The sequence below is a fragment of the Podarcis filfolensis genome (genome assembly GCF_964270895.1).
Source record: "Podarcis filfolensis genome assembly, chromosome: 8".
Lineage (NCBI taxonomy): Eukaryota > Metazoa > Chordata > Lepidosauria > Squamata > Lacertidae > Podarcis > Podarcis filfolensis.
In genome coordinates, this window is record NC_139611.1 from 65,389,626 (window position 1) to 65,395,319 (window position 5,694).

Here is a 5,694-nt window from a genome sequence, read left to right on the forward strand (position 1 = left end):
TGCCATAGTCAAAACAAAAAAAAATTTTTTCCTTCCAGTAGCACCTTAAAGACCAACTAAGTTAGTTCTTGGTATGAGCTTTTCGTGTGCACTTTCTGAAGAAGTGTGCATGCACACGAAAGCTCATACCAAGAACTAACTTAGTTGGTCTTTTAAGGTGCTACTGGAAGGAAAAAAAATTTTTTTGTTTTGACAATAGTTTTACAGTCATTTTAACATTTCGAAACTCAACTTCCTTCCTCTTTCTGTGGTTCCTTAAAATTATTTTTATCATTTCCTGCATATTCTAAATTAACTTAACTTACTCTTCTATTCATCTACTTTAATTATATACTCTCATGAAACTGCAGGTTTTTACAATAATCCTGCCAGTGTCCTTATCTGTTTGCAATAGGGAAGCAGGAAGATCAAAGGATTCTGCTTCTTCAAATAAACTGTATGAAGGAACTGACTCCATACCCAGTATTAGGGCTTGACTTGGGAATTCCACATGATATTTTAAAAGGCTTGGGAGCCCTTGGATTGATGCACTTCGAGGAACTGTGTCTTTCCTTCATGCGCCACAGTTGTGTATGATGTAGTGGTGGGGTGGTAATTCTAACTATTGACTGACTTTAATCCCACCAGATCCCTGTAGAAACTCAGTCCATGCCATCAGGGGCTGGCATCACCGGGCACTTACTGAGGAGGTCCATTCTCCTGTGGGGCATCCATTGCTGACTCCTGCAGCCTTCTGGCACTGCTGCCCCTCCTTCCTGGCACTACCTGCTCACCTCTGAGCAGGCAAGCAGTAAAAGAGTAGAATGAGGCATCATCTCGCACTTGCCCCATATGGAAGAAGGCTTCTAACAGATGTTGGATATGTAGCAACCTCCTTCTGATTGTTAGCAAGAAATCAATCCATGAGTGCAGATTCAATCTCTCTCTCTCTCTCTCTCTCTCTCTCTTCCCCGCTTCCCTTTTTTTTACAATTCCACACCGAGATTTTTTAATTGTGATTTTGTGTTTTAAAGTTCTGCTTCTTCTTGGGCGACTGCCGTGCTGATTTTTTGGAGTTAAGAAGAGGACTGTGAGCCAGGGGCTCGGGTTAGCAAAGGGAGAGAGTGGGTTTTGTACAGTACATCCTTGCTTATAAAGTTTCCTTTCCCCAACCCTCCCCTCCCTTTCCCTCCTATATTGTTTTGGAACATGATAGTGCTCTTTGGACAATAAACAACCCTCTCTTCCCTTCCCACCAGCCCTGGTGCCCCCAACTCTCCGAAGGATGAAGCAGGCATGGGGAACCTCTAAACTTCCAGATGCTGTTGAACTGCAGCTTCCATCATCTCTAGCCATTGGCTGATGGGGATGGGTGTGATGGGAGTCCAGCAACATCTGGAGGGTTGACAGATTCCCATCCATCCCTGGAGTGTAACCTATGACCTTACAGAGGCTGTTGGTCCCCTAACTCCCATCTGCCCCAACCAGCATAGCAAGAGGTCGGGGATGATGAGCGTTGTAGTTCTGCAACATCTGGAGGACCCCAAATTATCCAGCCTTGCCTGTATGGGAGTGACTGAAGTTCTTCAGAGCTTCAGGCAGGAGTCTTTCCCAGACCTGGAGCTGCTGGAGATTGAACCTGGAGCCTTCTGCATGCCAAAAGCCTGCTCCACCACTGAGCTATGGCCCTTCCACTTTGCACAGCGTAGGTGGGCCACCTCACAAGGATGGTTGAGACTGCTGAACTTGGCCCAGGTGGCTTGCGAAGGGATTGTGGGTCTGCCTTCATTGTCCTCTACAATTCCGTTGCCACCCTGCCCCAACTCACGAGATGCTCAAGGGCTTTGAAAGGGGTTGTTGGTTGTGTTTCACACCTCCCTCCCCACCCTTCTATAGCTTTTCCTATGCTCCCCATTTCCTTAACCAGCGATGATATTATTAAAGCCATAATCCACTGGGGGTGCGATGATAGTGGGTAGTGTTACAAAAAACGGCTCACATTGGAGGTGCAAGGGGGAGGTCTGTCCTATGGCTTTCACTGAAGGAAGCAAGAAGAAAGGTTGCTTCAGAGGGAAATCTCTGCAACTGTGACACATCTGTTTTGTATCAGTGCCTTCCAATAGCAAGATACAGTGGTACCTTGGTTCCTGAACAGCTTAGTTGTTGAAAAAATCGGCTCCCAAACACTGCAAAGTGTTCTGGTTTGCGAACATTTTTTCAGAAGCCAAACGTCCGGCGCGGCTTCCACAACTTCTGCTATAGTGCAGGAAGCTCCTGCAGCCAATCAGAAGCTGCGCCTTGGTTTTTGAACAGTTTTGGGAGTTGAACGGACTCCCAGAACGGATTAAGCTTGAGAACCAAGGTACCACTGTAATGTTCCTTATCAGACAGGGAGTTTAGGTAGCCATCTCATGAGAGTTAACCATGACAACATCTATATCACGTGCCCCATATGTTTAAATCACTATCATGCCCACTTTAAACGGTCATGGCTTCACCAAAAAAAATCAGGGAACTGTAGTTTGGTAAGGATGTTGAGAGTTGTTAAGAGACCCCATTCCCCTCACAGAGCTGCAGTTTGCAGAGTTCCCTGGGAAGAGGGACTAGTTTGTTAAGCCACTCTTTGAATTGTAGCTCTGTGAGGGAAATGGGGATCTCCTGACAACTCTCAGCACCCTTAACAAACTACAACTCCCAGGATTCATTGGGGAAGCCGGGAGTATTCAGTGTGGTGTACAGGCAGCAACCGATGTGCACGGGGGTTACATTTTGAATCCCCATGCACATTGGTGGCCCCCTGTAAGGCCACCCTGTTCCGCCCCTTTCTGTGATGTTTTCAGGTCATTTCCTGGTTCAGGCTGATGTGTGCGCGCACAGTCACACACATATTGGACAAGCGTAAAACAGTTGTTGGCTGTAGTAGGGCTTTAGGTGTACGACAAATGAATATACAAGATTGGCAGCCGTTCTCTCAGGGACTCCGGTAAACCAGGAGTCTAAAATTCCCTATTGGGGAAGCAGGACTCCAGAGTCAGACCAATTCATGCATCTTCCTAATGATGTAGCTCTCAGGATTTTGAACTTTGTGGGCATGAAAAGTACCTGGTTGGTTACTTGTGTATGTGAATGGAAGTAGCTAAACCATTGTATCAGGAGCAGGAAAAATCACCACAGCCCAGAGGGAAAGGGCAGGTCAGTAGTAGCTACCTTGGCCACCATTGCCAGTCTCCCACCTGAGCAGACGAACAAGCAAGGAAAAAGTATTGAGGTAACAGCATTGGATCAGGAGGGCAGCAGTGGGCAAGACCATCCTGGAAGCTGCCTCAAAAGATGAAAACTTGTCAAAGTGTCACATGAAGTCTCACCGCCACCGTCAGCCCTTGTCTCGACAGTCTTGTAACCCAGAAACTCCCTTAAACTATAAAGGACTTGGGATTTTGCAGGCGATGAGGAGAAAAGTGTCAGTTGACCAGCTGCGGTGCCTTAGGCTGCCATCCTAACTACGCTTACCTGGGAGTAAGCCCCATTTAATTCAGCAGGACCTGCTTTGGAGTGGACATGGTTAGGATTACATGGCTATTCAGTCTGGGCAGTATCTAGTGCTCCAGCTAGCTCAAGGATTTCCACTTGCACAATGGAACTTCTCCCCTTTCTCCCCTCCCTCCCTCCCCCAAATCTGCTCCGTAGGATCAGAGCAACTTCCAGCACAGATCTGGGGGGTGGAAGGAGGGGAAGTTCCATTGAGCAGCCAAAAATCTCAGCGATAGCGGAAGCACTGAGTTGGATACTGCCCTCTGTTTCCCATCTTTGCCACATACTTCAATCTTCCAGCAAGGAGTTGCTAGGAGTGGGTTCATGGGGGGGGGGCTGAATCTTCTTCTAATGAACTTGAGGGAAACTGACATTGAGGGAAAGGGGAATGATCTGGATTACTGGCTAGGATATTAATTTGTGGAGATAAAAATTTTATGTTTACAATCGAGACGATTTGGCAGTTGGTGAACTGAACTGTTTCAAAGCAGGGCCTGCTGGGGAATTAACCGGTGAATGGACCGAAGATGAACAGGTTTGGGGGTGATCTAGCGAAGGGTGCCAATTAATTGACGGCTTTTTCTGGAGTGGGAAATTGTTTGGCTTGCCTTCTGGAACATTTACATTCTCAACTTGTATCAATACATATCAGTGTATGCAAAGGTTCTGCAAAAGTGTGTCTCTGGGCCCCTGCCCCGAACCTTTTCCTTACCTAGCATCACCCCTGCCTGCAGCACATGGCAAGTTCCTTGCTGAGCCAGGCTCAGGTGAGTTTCCCAGTTATTCTCCTAGCATAAGGGCCCTGTTTCTCCCCAGAGGCTGACTTGAGGCCTCCCTTCCTCCCTTGCAGAAACAAAGCCTTGTGTGAACTTGGGACATGAGCTCAGAGTTCTGAAAATGCTTAGGTCTGGAGCATTCAGTGGCTAAAAAGCTCCCTTTCCATGCTGAATGGGCAGCTCTAGGACACTGGAGCCAAGGACCCTGAGGCAGAAATAGTAGCAGGTTTTCAACCCACTGCAACCCTGGACAATGACACCATTGAGTCATAGGCATGATAGACAACTTAGCATGATTTTGAACTCTGGGTCAGCTGCAGCAAGGCTAGGGATGCACAAACCTGGCCAGATTTGGGGTTCTCTCAACCACTCATTCTTCCCAAGTTCAGTTCTCCCCCATTTCAACATCAGTTTTGCAATTTTTTTGGGGAAAAGAAATCCTCGTGAAAATTTGTCTGCAGGTTATTGAGACTTTCCCCCAATACACATGTTTGTATGCCATTTTGTCCAATACACACATATTCCTAAAGCAACTTCCTTCTAAACTAATGCATTTCAGTATGTTCGCTTTCATGGACACGTGCCTTTTAATGCACATTTTAATCCAGTACATGCATTTTTTTTGTACATTTGGTTGGAGAGCTTCATTGCAAAATTCAGAGAAGAGCGAATTTCAAAGGATGGCTACGTTTTGGTTTTCGTATTGTTTCAGAAAGAGTGAATTGGGTAAATTCCACCTTTAAATGTGAACTGAATCAACCCCCCAGCCCCATCCTTACTTTCAAGGCAGACAGACCCTTCCTCAGCTGGAAACGTAAACACAAAAGTCAAGTGCCAAGCCTCTACCTGCTCCCCTCCTTTCCAAGTCCTTTGGAGCTACCCCGTTTTACACTATGTTTTCTAATAAATCTGTAAATAAAGAGAAATAAACCTTTCTACCATGAGGGGAAGTTTGCAAGTCTTTGCCACGTGGAGACGAGAGTAAGAATAAAACCAGGGCCAAAGGCAGTCTTTGTTGCAGATGGATCCAGGTTGCCACTTGAAGGGAATTAAGTATGTATGGGGGGGCATTATTAGGGGGTGGCCCAGGGGGCCTGAAGCATGGACCTTTGCTTACAGGGCTACTGGGCAATGGGTGCAAAAGTCTATCGAAACCCAGCATCTTAATTTGCTCTGAGATCTACATTTGCACCTATGCCTATAAAATAGCACATTTTATGCATATTTGCGTCGTGGCCCTGATCCTTTCAAGTTCCTAGCAATGCCACTTGCATGCTTATTGTTGCATATCTGTCATCCAAGGAGAGGGACTCTGCAGCCCTCCAGGCGTTGGGACTACAACTCCTATCATCCCTGACCATTGGCCATGCTGGCAGGGGCTGATGGGAGCTGGAGCACAACCACATCT